Below are 19,093 nucleotides of genomic sequence, written 5' to 3'. Positions count from 1 at the left end.
ATCTTTTTTGGGTGTTAGTTCTAAAAGGTCTTGTAGGGTCTTCATAGAACCGTTCAACTTCAGCTTCTTGAGCATTACTGGTTGGGGTATAGACTTGGATTACTGTAATATTGAATGGTTTGCCTTGGAAATGAACAGAGATCATTCTGTTGTTTTTGAGATTGCATCCAAGTACTGCATTTTGGACTCTTTTGTTGACCATGATGGCCACTCCATTTCTTTTGAGGGATTCCTGCCCGCAGGAGTAGATACAATGGTCATCTGAGTTAAATTCACCCATTCCAGTCCATTTCAGTTCGCTGATTCCTAGAATGTCGACATTCACTCTTGCCATCTCTTGTTTGACCACTTCCAATTTGCCTTGATTCATGGACCTGACATTCCAGGTTCCTATGCAATATTGCTCTTTACAGCATCGGACCTTGCTTCTATCACCAGTGACATCCACAGCTGGGTATTCTTTTTGCCTTGGCTCCATCCCTTCAGTCTTTCTGGAGTTATTTCTCCACTGATCTCCAGTAGCATATTGGGCACCTACTGACCTGGGGAGTTCCTCTTTCAGTATCCTATCATTTTGCCTTTTCATACTGTTCATGGGGTTCTCAAGGCAAGAATACTGAAGTGGTTTGCCATTCCCTTCTCCAGTGGACCACATTCTGTCAGATCTCTCCACCATGACCTGCCCATCTTGGGTTGCCCCACGGGCATGGCTTAGTTTCATTGAGTTAGACAAGGCTGTGGTCCTAGTGTGATTAGATTGACTAGTTTTCTGTGAATATGGTTTCAGTGTGTTTGCCCTCTGATACCCTCTTAACTAACTATTCTTAATTAACTATTCTTAATTATTCCTAAAACCTAAACTCAGCAAACTTCCTTTGCCATAAATACTTCCCTCCCAAACAGGTCTCAGGTAACAGTCTTTCCCATGGCCTCAAGCTGCGGCCTATGTGCTCATCCTGGGACATTCTTTGTAAAAATCCTTGAACAAATGTCAATGGTTACTTTATAGATTATTTTCTGGGCACAACTGCAGAAGGCTTTGTGCTTTCTCATGCTTCTCTCAAGAACAATAAACACCTTAACATTCTTTCCAGCCAACTCAACCAAAGAAAGGAAAGAACAAGTCAGAATCACAAAACCTAACTCCTTCATCCCAGGACCGTGCCTGTGGAATGAGGGGAGGGGGTTGGGGCCATGCCTCCTTTTTGTCAGTAATGCCTAACTCGGCTCCCGACATCGGCCCACTTGACTTCGCATTCCAGGATGTCTGGCTCTAGGTCAGTGATCACACCATCGTGGTTATCTGGGTCATGAAGATCTTTTTTGTATAGTTCTTCTTGTGTTCTTGCCACGTCTTCTTAATATCTTCCACTTCTGTTAGGTCCATACCATTTCTGTCCTTTATTGTGCCCATCTTTGCATGAAATGTTCCCTTGGTATCTCTAATTTTCTTGAAGAGATCTCTAGTCTTTCCCATTCTATTGTTTTCCTCTATTTCTTTGCATTGATCACTGAGGAAGGCTTTCTATCTCTCCTTGCTATTCTTTAGAACTCTGCATTCAGATGCTTGTATCTTTCCTTTTCTCCTTTGCCTTTAGCTTCTCTTCTCAGCTATTTGTCAGGCCTCCTCAAACCATTTTGCCCTTTTGCATTTTCTTTTTCAATCCCTTTTTTGCAAAAAAAAGAAGTTTTGCATTTATTTTTCAATCCCTGCTCAGGGAACTAAGATCCCATAACATGCATGTGTTAGTCGCTCAGTTGTGTCCAACTTTTTGCAGCCCCACAGACTGTAACCTGCCAGGGTCCTCTGTCCGTGGGACTTTCCAGGCAAGAATACTGGAGTGGGTTGCCATTTCCTTCTCCAGGGGATCTTCCCAACCCAAGGATCAAACCCACATCTCTTGCGTCTCCTGCATTGGCAGGTGGATTATTTATCACTAGGAGAAGGCAATGGCACCCCACTCCAGTACTCTTGCCTGGAAAATCCCGTGGATGGAGGAGCCTGGAGAGCTGCAGTCCATGGGGTCACTGAGGGTCAGACATGACTGAGTGACTTCATTTTCACTTTTCACTTTCATGCATTGGAGAAGGAAATGGCAACCCAGTCCAGTGTTCTTGCCTGGAGAGTCCCAGGGTTGGAGGAGCCTGGTGGGCTGCCGTCTATGGAGTCGCACAGAGTCGGACATGACTGAAGTGACTTAGTTTAGCACCAGACATGGCCAAAAAAAAAAGTAAAATATACAAAACCTAAAACTACCCCTGTACCCACTTTTAAGTGTACAGTTCAGCAGCAGAAAGTGCATTCACTTTGTGGTGCAGCCATCACCACAGTCTGCCTCCAGAACCTTTTCATCTTTTCAGACTGAAACTCTGTCACCACTAAACACTTAACCCAGACTTCACCACCCTAACCCCATTCCTGACAACCACAGTCTTCTCTCTGTCTCTATAAACTTGACTGTGTATCTCATATAAGTGAAAACAAATAATACTTGTTCTTTTGTGACTGCCATGTTTCCCTCAGCATCACATCTTGGAGGTATATCCGTCTTGTAGCAGGTGTCAGAATTTCATTCTTTTCAAAGTCTCAGTAACATTCCACCATATCTATCACATTTCCTTTGTCTAGCCATCCATTGATGGACATTTGGGTTGTTTCCAGCTTCTGGCTATTGTGATATGTGTAGTGCTTTTGTGAACATAAGTGTATAAATATTTGTCCAAGTGTTTAACTTTAATTCAGTTAAATAGCCACATGTGTCCAGTGGGTACCATATTGAATAGTTCTAGACATTTTTAGTGGACAAAGCTAAGAAATATATTTTTTAAATTATATTAATTCATACTAATATTTCATATCCAATTCCAGCATCATAGGTTTTTCCATTTATTTTATATTTATACCTGTTCTGTCAAGTGAAAAATAATGGTTCATAATATTACTATCATGGCATCCGGTCCCATCACTTCATGGGAAATAGATGGGGAAACAGGGAAAACAGTGTCAGACTTTATTTTTGGGGGCTCCAAAATCACTGCAGATGGTGACTGCAGCCATGAAATTAAAAGACGCTTACTCCTTGGAAGGAAAGTTATGACCAACCTAGATAGCATATTGAAAAGTAGAGACATTACTTTGCCAACAAAGGTTCGTCTAGTCAAGGCTATGGTTTTCCCTGTGGTCATGTATGGATGTGAGAGTTGGACTGTGAAGAAGGCTGAGCACTGAAGAATTGATGCTTTTGAACTGTGGTGTTGGAGAAGACTCTTGAGAGTCCCTTGGACTGCAAGGAGATCCAACCAGTCCATTCTGAAGGAGATCAGCCCTGGGAATGATGCTAAAGTTGAAACTCCAATACTTTGGCCACCTCATGGGAAGAGTTGACTCATTGGAAAAGACTCTGATGCTGGGAGGGATTGGGGGCAAGAGGAGAAAGGGACGACAGAGGATGAGATGGCTGGATGGCATCACTGATTCGATGGACATGAGTCTGAGTGAACTCTGGGAGTTGGTGATGGACAGGGAGGCCTGGTGTGCTGTGATTCATGGGGTCACAAAGAGTCGGACACGACTGAGCAACTGAACTGAACTGAACTGAATATTACTATGCTACTTATTTGTTTTACTCCACTTTATATAGTTACAGAATAACAGCATCAATATTATTATAAAGACCAGGATCACTGGAAACAATTTAAGATTTCTTTGCAACTCTTTTTGTCTTTAGTATACAGTCTATTGCTGCTAAGTCACTTCAGTGGTGTCCGACTCTGTGCGACCCCATAGACGGCAGCCCACCAGGCTCCCCTGTCCCTGGGATTCTCCAGGCAAGAACACTGGAGTGGGTTGCCATTTCCTTCTCTAATCCATTGCCTTCTCCGATACAGTCTATTAGATATGTACAGTAAGATTGTTGGGTTTTAAAGTCACCCGAAATTATCCTTTTCTGTTGGTTAAGCCACCAAGCTGACATACAGTTAGTTTCTTCTTTTTACATCTATTTGTTTGCAAATCTTGGGAGGTATTTTTCTCTGTTATATTTTGGGTTTTGTAATTACACAGTTCCAAGTCAAATGTATGAGCACATTTAGAGAAACGTAGTTTCTACTGCTGACCCTCCTGTGCCTGGTTGGCAACCATTGTAATGTTACCTTACAATGTAAAAAACTAAGGGAGTACATTCTTAGTGGCCCTGCCCCTTCTCGGATAAAATACTCTCTCAGCTGTTCTGCATCTTAGTGTTTTCCCATTAACCATGTGTTCTGCCCACAGGTCACTCTGGGGCAGAACACAGAAATGGTCCTTGTACCTTTCCCAGCCTTTGGCAGTGCAGCTGGACCTCAACCAGCTCCTACTGGTGGACACAGGGGCTGTTTTCAGCCTTTTGTTGTCCTTCTGTTCTTTAGTAGAAAGTATATTAATCATTGATATGGACAGGCTCAGAGAAGCAAAGCTGAAAAGGAAAAACCCCATAATTTGGGTGAGGTGGGAAAGAGAACAGTTTTTCTTAGAACACCTGTTCTGGGCTGTTCTGCTGAGTCAGTTCTGTTCCTCAATCCAGGAGGGAAGAGGTCTGGGCAGCACTGCAGGGGAGGACTACAGAGGTGACCGCTATCCCGATGAAGTTCACAGTCCTAAGAGATGCTGCACTTTTAGCCAGGCTGCTAGCTCTGATGGATCTTGCCATCCCAGGATGAAACTACAGGACTTCCTGGGTCCCACTGTGGCATCAGGAGCCGCTGGACAAAGCCAGCGACTGACCAGCAGGGCCAGCAGCCTTGCAAGGTGCAGGTGCGCTGGAAGTTACTGGGCTCTGCAAGGGCAGGGAATACACCGATCAGCCGAGGGTCCAGGGCCCAGCACCAACTGCACTGGCTAGAGGGATCCTTCTGTTGAGGCAGTCCAAGTGCATGTTGGAAAAGAATTTCCAGACACAGAACCTTTCAGAAGGGAGTCAGTTTATTAAGAACAAAGAGCAGAGATAATGTGGGCACTGCGTGTGGACCTCCTGACAAACGAGGGAAAACGGACAGTTTTCTTGGATTAATAACCAATTTTAATAGCCTCAAGACAAAATTCCTGCTGGATGGTTGGCTTTAGGTGATTAGTTGGGGCTCTATAGAGTGCTTACTAGAGTGCTGCTGCTGCTAAGTCGCTTCAGTCGTATCAGACTCTGTGCGACCCCATAGACGGCAGCCCACCAGGCTCCCCCGTCCCTGGGATTCTCCAGGCAAGAACACTGGAGTGGGTTGCCATTTCCTTCTCCAATGCATGAAAGTGAAAAGTGAAAGTGAAGTCTCTCAGTCGTGTCCGACTCTTAGCGACCCCATGGACTGCAGCCCACCAGGCTCCTCTGTCCATGGGATTTTCCAGGCAAGAGTGCTGGAGTGGGGTGCCATTGCCTTCTCCGGCTTACTAGAGTGAGCATCTGCCTAATGGGGAGTCAGGAAGCTCCTTAGTGATCATCAGGGGCTTTGGGGAAGTTACAAAGGGGTTCAGTTTCAGAGATGACCTTGGTCGTGAGCTCCGCTTCTATGGCCTTGGTGCGAGGCCTCGCACCTGTGGCTTTGGGGCAGGACTCAACACTTTCCTCACACCCTGAGTCCAGACTGCAAACACACACCCTCGGACAGGTGGAAATGGACCACGCTGACCCCAGACAAGGCTGGGGCGTGCACAGTGAGCAGGGAGGACTCAGTTCAGCTCCAGCCCAGCGTGGCATATTGTTCCAGGTCTCTGGTCTCAAAAAGAGAAGTGAGAAACCTCTATTTTACGTGAACTCTACAGTCACTAAAATTAACTAATCCGTTCTTCAACCAGCTTGGGCCAAAACAGGGGAGGCAGCCTGGGGCTGCACCCGTACTACCAAGCGGAGTCAGTCTCCTCCGCCACAGCCTGGTAGTTCGGGTGTCCCGCGACCCTCCGCTCGCGGTCTCTGCTCGGCCCAGCGCGCTGATTTCCAGCAGTAACCACCAGCAGCGTACCAGTGTCCGTCCGTCCCGCGCTCGGGTTGCACTTTGCCGCCTCGTCAGCACTGCGCCTGCGCGGGGGCGCTGCCGAGGCGAGCCACCGCCTTGGCGGGGGGTGAGCGGGCACCCCCGCCCTGCGATGGAGCCGTCCGTTGCCATAGAGCTACCTGCTCCAAACCGCGCTGCCAGCGGACTCTGAGGAGCTTCTCCGCCCAGATCCCGCGCTGCTCGGAACCGGCGGGGCCGCTGACAGGTGGGTCCGTTGGCCCCGGAGCCTGCGGTTGGGCTTGGGAACTCTGGCCACCTCCGAGGCACAAATCAGCGCCTCCGCCGTGGAAGTTCTGCCTGAGAAATAACTCCTAGTGAGGGGGTCGCCCCGGCCGATTTCTGGGCCTTCGGACGGCCCCGGGCCAGTTTCAGGTGCCTCCGGTCCCCGCGGCGAGTTTCAGCCCCACCCCAAGCGGTTTCGTGACCCCCTCGCCTGTTTCAGGACCCTCCCCATCGGTTTCAGGCCCCGCCCCCGCCGGTTTCAGGAACCCCCGCGTGCAGGTGCAGCCTGGGTTCCGGGCTCCGTGCAGGTTCCGGGCGGACGTGGCTATGCTGTCCTTGCACATCTAGGAAACCGCTGAGCAAAACTCGAGGGCGAGCGGGCTGGTGAGGAGGGACCCTGAGTGTCCGGGCCAAGGAAGGAATTCCGAGATCATCTCAGTTTGGTTTGTAATGATTAGTCTGTTTCTAAAAACCTGTATTATTTTGTTTTCCATAAACAAATATTCGTTTTATGTGCTCACGTTATGTTTCGGGCAAACACTCCTTGAACATCCACTGTGAACCAAGTACTGAACTAGGTGATGGGCGGGCCTGCCCTGGTACCGACAGTTGAGAGAATTCCCAGATAGTTGTCTCTGCAGACGCTGGTGCGGGGATTCACAGTACTGCATCAGTAGCCAGTGCCCAAGGCCAGAAATGGAACCTTGTCCGCACCCCGAGTGCCCCAACCCCTCCCTTGCCCCACAGCAGACCCCCTTACCCATGACCACAGCCTGACTTCTTGATTTTCTTTAGTTTTACCATTTCTAAACAATGTAGGTTTCACGTGTTTTAATCCATATATGTATACACATAGAATAACACTGTGTATTCTTTTTTAATTTTTGAAATAATCTCGAACTTACCTAAAAGTTGCAAGTTCAGCATCAAAAACTTTGTCTCCCAGGGGTATTTGAGAATAAGTTGCCTACGTAATGCTCTGTCACCTGCAGACACTTCCATTCGCATTTCCTGCACATCAGGGCAGTTTCTAGCAGAACCACACATGACCGTCAGAGTCGGGAGGATGACTCGGACATGTCAGGACATCTGATCATTGGCCACAGACAAACACCTTCTGCCAGCTGATCCTATAAAGGCACAGACCAGAAAGGGTCCAGTCTGGGCTCCCCAACCACACTGAGCTATTAACGTGTTTCTTCAGTCTCTTCCAAGTCAGGCTTTCCTTGGCTCCATGATCTTGACACCTTTGAAGGTTAGAGCCCAGTGGCTTTTGTGGAAAACCCCTCCGTTTGGATTTGTCTGGTGTTTCCTCGAAATCAAATCCCCATTACGTGTCTTTGGCAGGAAGGTCACAGAAGTGGTGCCACGTGTCACTCTGCTCTGAGCACTTGTTTAAGGTGGTGTCTGCCTGTATCTCCCCTGGGAAGTCACTTCAGCCTTTGTAATGGGCAAGTATTTTGTCGGGAGATTATGAGGCTCTAACGCCATGTCAGGCCTCACACGGTTGAGTGGATGGAGCACACTGTGGACATCGACCCCACCCTGGCCCCGGCTGGACTCTCTTACCCAACTCTAGGCTCACTGCCTTCCCCCATGCAGGCTCTAATGCCCAGTCTGGGCCACTGTGGATCCTGCCCACCTGGGCAGGGGAAGGGGGAAGGGAAGCAGCGTGTGCTTGTGTCTTCCTCCCTCCCAGCTGTGTGATAGACTCGTCCACACTCTTGCACAAGCTGTAGGTCACTCTCTTCGTCACTACCCAGCTCGCCCAGGTGGATCTCACAGTGTGTTCTATTGCTGCTGGCCAGGGTTGTTTCCAGAGTTACTGCTCTTAACGAACTCTGGTTTGCAAGGTCTTGTATGGTTCCTGTTATCTATGTGTTAGGAGGGGAGTTCTGTCTCCTCAACAACAAAAGTACTTTGATGTGCAAACCCCAAGTGTCGCAGCTGCTGCTGCTAAGTCACTTCAGTCGTGTCCGACTCTGTGCAACTCCATAGATGGCAGGCCACCAGGCTCCCCCACCCCTGGGATTCTCCAGGCGAGAACACTGGAGTGGGTTGCCATTTTCTTCTCCAATGCATGAAAATGAAAAGTGAAAGTGAAGTCATTCAGTTGTGTCCGACTCTTCGCAACCCCATGGACTGTAGCCTACCAGGCTCCTCCATCCATAGCATTTTCCAGGCAAGAATACTGGAGTGGGGTTCCATTGCCTTCTCCAAGTGTCTCAGCATGTGGCCTCATTTGGAAATAACTGGTTAAGATGATGTCAAACTGAAGCAGCCAGGCCCCTCATCCATCATGACAGGTGTCTTTATAAAGGGGGGGATTTGGATGCAGACATGCAGACAGGGAGAATGCCACAGTGTTACAGGAAAGGGGACCCCTTCCAGGGCCTGAGAGTGGGCTCTTGTCTAACACTCAGGAGAGTTTTCCATGGAGACGCACAAGCTGACCAAGCAAGAGACTTTATTGGGAAGGGGCACCTGGGCGGAGGGCAGCAGGGTGAGGGAACCCAGAACGGCTCTGCCACTTGGCTCGCAGTCTCGGGTTTTACGGTGATGGGGTTAATTTCCAAGGTGTCTCTGGCCAGACTGGTGGTGCACATCAGCCAAGATGGATTCCAGCGAGGAGGATTCTGGGAGGTTGGCGGAACACATGGACTGTCGTTTCCCTCTCCTTTTGACCTTTGCTGAATTCTTGTGGTTGGTGGTAGCTTGTTAGTTCTGTGTTCCTTACTAGGCCCTCCTGTTTAAGATACCTCATGCAAGCAGTTACTGTGGTGCCTGGTGAGGGTCAGTGGTTTTGGTCAGTGGTTCGCCTAACAACGTGGACTGGAGCTGCGCTGCCATGAGCCTGGGAAGCAGGACCGAGGAGAAGAGTCTGTACGAGGGCCTTGCTCAGCACGTCAGAGGGAGCTGGCATCTTGATATCAGGCTTCTGGCCTCCAGAACTATGAGAGAATATCTTGTTCTAAGACAAGAGAATGTCTTGTTCTCGTGGCACTTTGCTGTGGCAGCCTCAGGAAAGGAGTACAGCATTGAAAGGTTGCTGCTGTGCGTCGTGTGTTAACACCAGGATTTGTGTCCTCCGGAGGAGAGGACTTCCATCTGGGATCAGAGACGAGGCTTGACTACTTGGAGCTTTTTGTGTAGCAAAGTTTAAAGTTTAATAGAGATAGGGAAAGCTTCTGACACAGACATCAGAAGGGGACAGAAAGCGTGCCCCCTTGCTAGTGGTTAGCAAGGTGTTTTATGTCTATTAGAAAGGTATTAATTAGATAAGAGAGACACCTCAAGGCTGAGGGAGTTTCACCAGGCGCCTCTCCCACAATATGCATTCTTAAGATAGGATGGCACGAGGTCTGTCATTCCCCGCCCCTGCCCCCACCATGAAACAATTGACAGAAATACTGGTTTGTGGAGGCATTATCAACCCAAGATTTGAGAAGAGAAAAAGTTAGGTGGAACCATTTTGAAGAAAGGCAAATTCCATAGCAAATACATAGTTTCATTAACATAGCTTACGAAAAACATTTGCATAAGAAAAACAGCATTGGTTAGCTCAAGGCAGAACCAGGTGTCTTCTACACAGAATTAAAAGAAGCCTCTTTTAATTCTGTGTAGAGAAGGAAAAATGTCTGCCACTTGCAGTTTATTTCCTCTTGCTGCTTGGGGACCTCTGGCCTTCCTGCCTGTTACCCTCTCAGCATCTGAGTTTCTATCAGGTGATCGCCTGGGAGAGGAAGTGCTGAGTCAGAGGGCCTGGTATACACAATAGCGGCCCCAGAAACGGCCACATGCTGACCCTCGGAACCTGTGCGTGTGTTAGGTTACAGGCTGCAGGAATCTCGGCTGTTGGTCAGCTGACTGAACCAGGAGACTGTGCTGCGTTAACCTGCTGGGCCCAGAGCAGTTAGAGGTGTCCTTCTGGTAGAACAGAGGGCAGGGGGAGCCAGGAAGAGCTGACGAGAAGGCCCACCTGACTTTAGTGGCTTTGAAGTTGGTAGGATAGGCTTTGGCCAAGGCCTGTGGGCAACCTCTAGAAACCAGAAAAAGCAAGAAGACGGACTGTGCCCCAGAGCTGCTGAAGAGGAGGGCAGCCCGGCTGACATCTTGGTGTTAGCTCCGTGGGGCTCATTTCAGACTTCCGACCTCCAGAGTTGCAGGATAATAACGCATTTGTGTTCAATTACTGAGTGTGTGGCAGTTTCTCACAGCAGCGATCAGATCCTAGTGCAGAGGGCGTTATATTTTTAATTTTACAAGGCGATGCGGAACTCTTTTCAAAGCTTCTGTCCCAGTTTCCGCTCCCACCGTGAGTGAACAAACCTTCCCACTGCTTCCTGTCCCTGCTGGCACCTGGTATCCTCAGGCTACTAATGTGTTACTCAGACTGGTGACTGTGCAGTAATAGTTTACGTGGCTCTACTCTGCGTGTCCCTAATTACAGATGAGGTTGAGCTCATTGTCCAACCAGGACTCTGTTAGAAGAGTTAAAGGGATCACTGTGACAACGCCGGGAACACAGGCAGGAGTCAGGACACGCAGACAAACTGGTTACAGTTGTTGGCCTCTTGAATGTCCCTTATTGTGACCAGCCTGTTTAAGTTCCACCACTTTGCTGTCATTCATCTTCCTCTGTGTTGATCGATGGATGTTCCTTACCTGTCATGATGGGAGATGTGTTGCATTTATCTTCCTCTAATTTGCAGCTTTTCTTGAATTCTCCTTTGGGTGTCACTGGATGACCAAAATACTGGAGCTTCAGCTTCAGCATCAGTCCTTCCAGTGAATATTCAGGGTTGATCTCCCTTAAGATTGACTGGTTTGATCTCCTTGCTGTCCAAGGGACTTTCAGGAGTCTTCTCCAGCACCACAGTTCAAAGGCATCAATTCTTTGGCATTCTGCCTTCTTTACAGTCCAGCTCTCACAATCATATGTGACCACTGAGAAGACCATAGCCTTGACTATATGGACCTCATAGCTTTGACTAGATGGACCTTTGTCGGCATTAAAGGTCCATCTATTCAAAGCTATGGTTTTTCCAGTAGTCATGTATGGATGTGAGAGTTGGACCATAAAGAAAGCTGAGCACCGAAGAATTGATGCTTTTGACCTATGGTGCTGGAGAAGACTCTTGAGAATCCCTTGGAGTGCAAGAAGATCAAACCAGTCAATCCTAAAGGAAATCAGTCCTGGATATTTATTGAAGGACTGATGCTGAAGCTGAAGCTCCAATACTTTGGCCACCTGATGCAAAGAACTGACTCATTTGAAAAGACCCTGATGCTGGGAAAGACTGAAGGCAGGAGAAGGGGATGACAGAGGATGCGATGGTTAGATGCCATCACCAATTCGATGGACATGAGTTTGAGCAAGCTCTGGGAGTTGGTGATGGACAGGAAAGCCTGATGTGCTGCAGTCCATGGGGTCGCAAAGAGTCGGGCATGACTGAGCGACTGAATTGAACTTTGTCGGCAGAGTAACATCTCTGCTTTTCAACACAGTCTAGATTTGTCATTGCTTCCCTGCCAAGAAGCAATTGTCTTCTGATTTCATGGCTGCAGTCACCGTCCCCAGTGATTTTGGAGACCAAGAAGAGGAACTCTGCCACTACTTCTACCTTTTCCCCTTCTATTTGCCATGCAGTACTGGGGCCAGATGCTATGGTCTTAGTTTTTTTAATATTTAGTCTTAAGCTGGCTCTTTCACTCTCCACCTTCACCCTCATCAAGAGGCTGTTTATAGTTCCTCTTCACTTTCTGCCATTAGAGTGGTTCAGTTCAATCACTCAGCCAGGTCTGACTCTTTGCAACCCCATGGACTGCAGCATGCCAGGCTTCCCTGTCCATCACCAACTCCCAGAGCTTGCTCGAACTCATATCCATTGAGTCAGAGATGCCATCCAACCATCTTACCTTCTGTCGTCCCCTTCTCCTCCTGCCTTCTATCTTTCCCAGCATCAGGGTCTTTTCAAATGAGTCAGTTCTTTGCATCAGGTGGCCGAAGTATTGGAGCTTCAGCTTAGAAGTGATATCATCCACATATCTGAGGTTGTTGATGTTTCTCCTTCCTATCTTGATTCCAGCTTATAATTCATCCAGCCCGGCATTTGTCATGATGTGCTCAGCGTATAGGTTAAACAGACAGGGTGACAGCAGACAGCCCTGTCATACTCCTTTCTCAATCTTGAACCAATCAATTGTTCCATACAGGGTTCTAACTGTCGCTTTTTGACTTGCATCAGGTTTCTCAGGAGACAAGTAAGATGGTCTGGTATTCCCATCTCTCTAGAGCTTTCCACAGTTTGTCATGTTCCACACAGTCAAAGGCTTTAACGTAGTCGATGAAACAAGAGATAGATGTTTTTCTGAAATTCCCTTATTTTGTCTATAATCCAGCGAATGTTAGCAATTTGATCTCTATGTCCTCTTCCTTTTCTAAATCCCGTTTGGACATCTGGAACTTCTTGGTTTGCATAATGCTGAAGCCTAGCATGCAAGATTTTAAGCACGACCTTACTAGCACGGGAAATAAGTGCAATTATCCAATGGTTAGCACATTCTTTGGTATTACCCTTCTTGGGAATTGGGATGAGGATTGACCTTTTCCAATCCCATGGCCACTGCTGGGTCTTCCAGGTTTGCTGACATAATGAATGCAAAACCTTGATGGCATCATCCTTTAGGGATTTGAATAGTTCTGCTGGAATTTCATCAAATCCACTGTCTTTATTAATAGCAGTGCTTCTTAAAGCCCACCTGACTTCTCACTCCAGAATGTCTGACTGGGTGACTAACCACATGGTCCTAGTAATTGGTTCATTAACATCTTTTTTATATTCTTTTATGCATTCTTTCCATCGCTTCTTGATCTCTTCAGCATCTACTAGGTCTCTATCATTTTTATCCTTTATTGTGCCCACCTTTGGGCAGAATACTCCCTTGATGTTTCCAGTTTTCCTGGAGAGACTTCTAGTCTTTCCCTTTTTGTTGTTTTCTTCTATTATTAAGCATTGTTCACTGAAGAAGGCCTTCGTGTCTCTTCTGGCTATTTTTTGGAACCTTGCATCTAACTGGATGTGTGTTTCCCTCTCTCCTTTGCTTTTCTCTTCTCTTCATTCTTTCACTATTTGTAAAGCCTCCTCAAATAACCACTTTGCCTTCTTGCTTTTCTTTCTCTTTTAGATGGTTTTATTCGCCATCTCCTGTACAAGATTATGGACCTCTATCCATAGTTCTTCAGATACACTGTTAATTAGATCTAGTCCCTTAAATCTATTCATTACCTCTACTGTGAATTCATACAGGATTTGATTTAAGTCATACCTGGCTGGCCTATTGTTTTTCCCAGTTTTCTTTAGTTTAAGCCTGAATTTTGCTATGAGAAGCTGATGATCTGAGCCACAGTCAGCTCCATGTCTTGTTTTTGCTGACTGTATACAGCTTCTACATCTTCAGCTACAAAAAATGTAATCAATTTGATTTCGGTATTAACCATGTGGCGATGTGCCTGTGTAGAGTCGTCTCTTTTGTCAGTGAAAAAGGATATTTGCTATGACTAGTGCATTCTCTGGAGAAGGCAATGGCATCCCACTCCAGTACTCTTGCCTGGAAAATCCCACGGACTGAGGAGCCTGGTAAGCTGCAGTCCACGGGGTCGCTAGGAGTCGGACACGACTGAGCGACTTCACTTTTCACTTTTCACTTCCATGCATTGGAGAAGGACATGGCAACCCACTCCAGTGTTCTTGCCTAGAGAATCCCAGGGACGGGGGAGCCTGGTGGGCTGCCGTCTATAGGGTCACACAGAGTCGGACATGACTGAAGCGACTTAGCAGCAGTGCATTCTCTTGGCAGAATTCAGTTAACCTTTGCCCTGCTTCAATTTGTTCTCTAAGGCCAAACTTGCCTGCTATTCCAGGTGTATCTTGACTTCCTACTTTTGCATTCCAATCCCTGATGATGACATCTTTTTTTAGGTGTTCTAAGAGGTCTTCTAGGTCTTCATAGAACTGATCGACTACAGCTTCTTCAGTAGCAGTGGTAGGGGCATAGACTTGGGTTACTATGATGTTGAATGGCTTGCCTTGGAAATGAACCAAGATCACTCTGTCATTTTTGAGGTTGCACCTAAATACTGTATTATGGACTCTTTTGTTGATTGTGAGAATTACTCCGTTTCTTCTATGGGATTCTTGCCCCTAGTAGTAGATATAATGGTCATCTGAATTAAATTCGCCCATTCCTGTCCACTTTAGTTTGCTATTCCTAGGATGTCCATGTTTATTCTTGCCACTTCCTGCTTGACCACATCGAACTTTCCCTGATTCATGGACCTATTCCAGGTTCCTATACCATACTGTTCTTTGCAGCATCGGGTTTTACTTTCATCACCAGACACATCCACACCTGAGCTTAGTATCCGCTTTGACCCAGCTGCTTCATTCATTCTGGTCCTATTGGTAATTCTCCTCTGCTCTTCCCCAGTAGCATATTGGATACCTTCAGAATGAGGACTCATCTTTTGGTGTCGTATCTTTTTGGCCTTTTATACAGTGAGCTTCTCACGGCAAGTATACTGGGATGGTTTGCCATTCCCTCCTCCAGTGGATTATGTTTTGTCCGAACTCTCTACTATGACCTGTCCATCTTGGGTGGCCCTGCATGGCATGGCTCATTGAGTTCAGTTCAGTCGCTCAGTCGTGTCCAACTCTTTGTGACCCCATGAACCGCAGCATGCCAGGCCTCCCTGTCCATCACCAACTCCCAGAGTCCACTCAAACCCATGCCCATTGAGTCAGTGATGCCATCCAACCATCTCATCCTCTGTCATCCCCTTCTCCTCCTGCCCTCAATCTTTCCCTGCATCAGGGTCTTTTCAAATGAGTTAGCTCTTTGCAGCAGGTGGCCAAAGTATTGGAGTTTCAGCTTCAACATCAGTCCTTCCAATGAACACCTAGGACTGATCTCCTTTAGGATGGACTAGTTGGATCTCCTTGCAGTCCAAGGGACTCTCAAGAGTCTTCTCCAACACCACAGTTCAAAAGCATCAATTCTTTGGTGCTCAGCTTTCTTTATAGTCCAACTCTCACATCTATACGTGACCACTGGAAAAACCATAGCCTTGACGAGATGGACCTTTGTTGACAAAGTAATGTCTCTGCTTTTCAATATGCTGTCTAGGTTGGTCATAACTTTCCTTCAAAGGAGTAAGTGTCTTTTAATTTAATTGCTGCAGTCACCATCTGCAGTGATTTTGGAGCCCAGAAAAATAAAGTCAGCCACTGTTTCCACTGTTTCTCCATCTATTTGCCATGAAGTGATGGGACCAGATGCCATGATCTTCGTTTTCTGAATGTTAAGCTTTAAGCCAACTTTTTCACTCTCTGCTTTCACTTTCATCAAGAGGCTTTTGAGTTCCTCTTCACTTTCTGCCAAAGGGTGGTGTCATCTGCATATCTGAGGTTATTGATATTTCTCCTGGCAGTCTTAATTCCAGCTTGTGCTTCCCCCATCCTAGTGTTTCTCATGATGTACTCTGCATATAAGTTAAATAAGCAGGGTGACAATATACAGCCTTGATGTACTCCTTTTCCTATTTGGAACCAGTCTGTTGTCCCATGTCCAGTTCTAACTATTGCTTCCTGACCTGCATATAAGTTTCTCAAGAGGCAGGTCAGGTGGTCTGGTATTCCCATCTCTTTCAGAATTTTCCACAGTTTATTGTGATCCACACAGTCAAAGGCTTTGGCATAGTCAATGAAGCAGAAATAGATGTTTTTCTGGAACTCTTGCTTTTTCAATGATCCAGCAGATGTTGGCAATTTGATCTCTGGTTTCTCTGCCTTTTCTAAAACCAGCTTGAACATCTGGAATTTCACGGTTCACGTACTGCTGAATGCTGAAGCCTGGCTTGCAGAATTTTAAGCATTACTTTACTAGCATGTGAGAGTAAATGCAATTATGCAGTAGTTTGAGCATTCTTTGGCATTGCCTTTCTTTGGGATTGGAATGAAAACTGACTTTTTCCAGTCCTGTGGCCACTGCTGAGTTTTCTAAATTTGCTAGCCTATTGAGTGCAGCACTTTCACAGCATCATCTTTCAGGATTTGAAATAGCTCAACTGGAATTCCATCACCTCCGTTAGCTTTGTTCGTAGTGATGCTTCCTAAGGTCCACTTGACTTCACATTCCAGGATGTCTGGCTCTTGGTCAGTGATCACACCATCATGATTATCTGGGTTGTGAAGATCTTTTTTGTACAGTTCTTCTGTGTATTCTTGCCACCTCTTCTTAATATCTTCTGCTTCTGTTAGGTCCCTACCATTTCTGTACTTTATCGAGCCCATCTTTGCATGAAATGTTCCTTTGGTATCTCTGATTTTCTTGAAGAGATCTCTAGTCTTTCCCATTCTGTTGTTTTCCTCTATTTCTTTGCATTGATCACTGAGGAAGGCTTTTTTATCTATCCTTGTTATTCTTTGGAACTCTGCATTCAAATGGGTATCTCTTTCCTTTTCTCCTTTGCTTTTCACTTCCCTTCTTTTCACAGCTATTTGTAATGCCTCCTCAGACAGCCATTTTGCTTTTTTGCATTTCTTTTCCACGGGGATGGTCTTGATCCCTGTCTCCTGTACAATGTCACAAACCTCCGTCCATAGTTCATCAGGCACTCTGTCTATCAGATCTAGTCCCTTAAATCTATTTCTCACTTCCACTGTATAATCATAAGGGATTTGATTTAGGTCATAGCTGAATGGTCTAGTAGTTTTCTCCACTTTCTTCAATTTCAGTCTGAATTTGGCAATAAGGAGTTCATGATCTGAGCCACAATCAGCTCCTGGTCTTGTTTTTGCTGACTGTATAGAGCTTCTCCATCTTTGGCTGCAAAGAATGTAATCAATCTGATTTTGGTGTCGATCATCTGCTGATGTCCATGTGTAGAGTCTTCTCTTGTGATGTTGGAAGAGGGTGTTTGCTATGACCAGTGTGTTCTCTTGGGAGAACTCTTAGCCTTTGCCCTGCTTCATTCTGTACTCCAAGGCCAAATTTGCCTGTTACTCCAGGTGTTTCTTGACTTCCTACTTTTGCATTCCAGTCCCCTATAATGAAAAGGACATCTTTTTGGGGTGTTAGTTCTAGAAGGTCTTGTAGGTCTTCATAGAACTGTTCAAATTCAGCTTCTTCAGCATTACTGGATGGGGCATAGACTAGGATTACCATGATATTGAATGGTTTGCCTTGGAAATGAACAGAGATAGTTCTGTCATTTTTGAGATTGCATCCAAGTACTGCATTTTGGACTCTTTTGTTGACTATGATGGCTACTCCATGTCTTCTAAGAGATTCCTGCCCACCCACAGGAGTAGATATAATGGTCATCTGAGTTAAATTCACCCATTCCAGTCCATCTTAGTTCACTGATTCCTAGAATGTTGATGTTCACTCTTGTCATCCCCTGTTTGACCACTTCCAATTCAGTGACCTAACATTCCAGGTTCCTATGCAATATTGCTATTTACAGCATTGAACCTTGCTTCTATCACCAGTCACATACACAACTGGGTGTTTTTGCTTTGGCTCCATCCCTTCCTTCTTTCTGGAGTTATTTCTCCACTGATCTCCAGTAGCACGTTGAGCATCTACCGACCTAGGGAGTTCATCTTTCAGTGTCTTATCTTTCTGCTTTTTCATACTATTCATGGGGTTCTCAAGGCAAGAATATGAAGTGGTTTGCCATTCCCTTCTCCAGTGACCACATTCTGTCAGACCTCTCCACCATGACCTGTCCATCTTGGGTGGCCCCACACAGCTTGGCTTAGTTTCATTGAGTTAGACAAGGCTGTGGTCCACGTGATCAGATTGGCTAGTTGTCTGTGATTGTGGTTTCAGTCTGTCTGCCCTCTTATGCCCTCTCTCAGTGCCTACTGTCTTACTTGGGTTTCTCTTACCTTGGACGTGGGGTATCTCTTCACGGCTGCTCCAGCAAAGTGCAGCCGCTGCTCCTGACCTTGGACTTGGGGTAGCGCCTCTCAGCTGTGCTTCTGCACCATCACAGCGGCTGTGCATGGCTCATAGCTTCATTGAATTATGCAAACCCCTCACCATGACAAGGCAGTGATCCATGAAGGGACCTATTGCTTCTACTGCTCCTCAATTTTAGCACTGGGCTGATGTGTTTTGAGGAAAATCTCAGGTACACTGTTTCACCTGGGAACACTTTAGTACACAGTTCTAACAGATAAAGACTCATTTTAGCATAACCACAAACCCATCATCGACCCCAACAAAATTAACATTGATTTCTTAATAAAATCTAATGCCAACTGGTGTTTGTTTCCACACTCTATCTCAAAAATGTCTTTTACACTTTCTTGCTTGACTTAGGATCCAAATGAGACCCCCACCCTGCAAATGGTTGGCTTGTCTCTTAAGCCTTTTACATTTAAAACAGCCCCCCTTCCCTTTCACCATCGTCCAGTGACTTCTGTTTGTTGATGAAACCAGGTCATTCATTCCATTTATTTTTTATTTGTGTGCATTCTCAGTTGTGTTCAACTCTTTCGACCCCATGAACTGTAGCTCACCAGGCTTCTCTGTCCATGGGATTTCCCAGGCAAGAGTACTGGAGTGGGTTGCCATTGCCTCCTCCAAGGGATCTTCCCAACCGGGGATCAAACCTGCATCTCCTGTGACTCCTGCATTAGCAGGCAGGTTCTTTACCACTGGGCCACCTTTATTTAGGTCTTATTTAATGTTACCCAGGGCTTCCCTGCTGGCTCAGCTGGTAAAGAATGTACCTGGAATGCGGGAGACCCAGGTTCAATTCCTAGGTTGGAAAGATCCCCTG

The 19,093-nt window shown here is 46.4% G+C and overlaps 1 protein-coding gene across 3 annotated transcripts in view; it reads left to right on the top strand.

Moving 5' to 3' along the window:
• Positions 1-6,083: 6,083 nt before the first annotated feature.
• Positions 6,084-19,093, top strand: part of CFAP74 (cilia and flagella associated protein 74) — an 89,446-nt gene continuing 76,436 nt past the window's right edge. Inside the window, exon 1 of one of the 3 annotated variants that reach the window (XM_070385069.1) lies at positions 6,084-6,223. The gene's annotated coding sequence lies outside the window, so the exon portion shown is untranslated. The remainder of the gene's footprint in view (positions 6,224-19,093) is intronic. The other 2 variants (XM_070385068.1, XM_070385070.1) reach the window with 2 other exon arrangements.

This window comes from Bos mutus, chromosome 16 (assembly GCF_027580195.1).
Source record: "Bos mutus isolate GX-2022 chromosome 16, NWIPB_WYAK_1.1, whole genome shotgun sequence".
NCBI lineage: Eukaryota > Metazoa > Chordata > Mammalia > Artiodactyla > Bovidae > Bos > Bos mutus.
The sequence above is the reverse complement of the archived record's forward strand: the minus strand, read 5'-3'. Positions and strand labels throughout refer to the sequence as shown.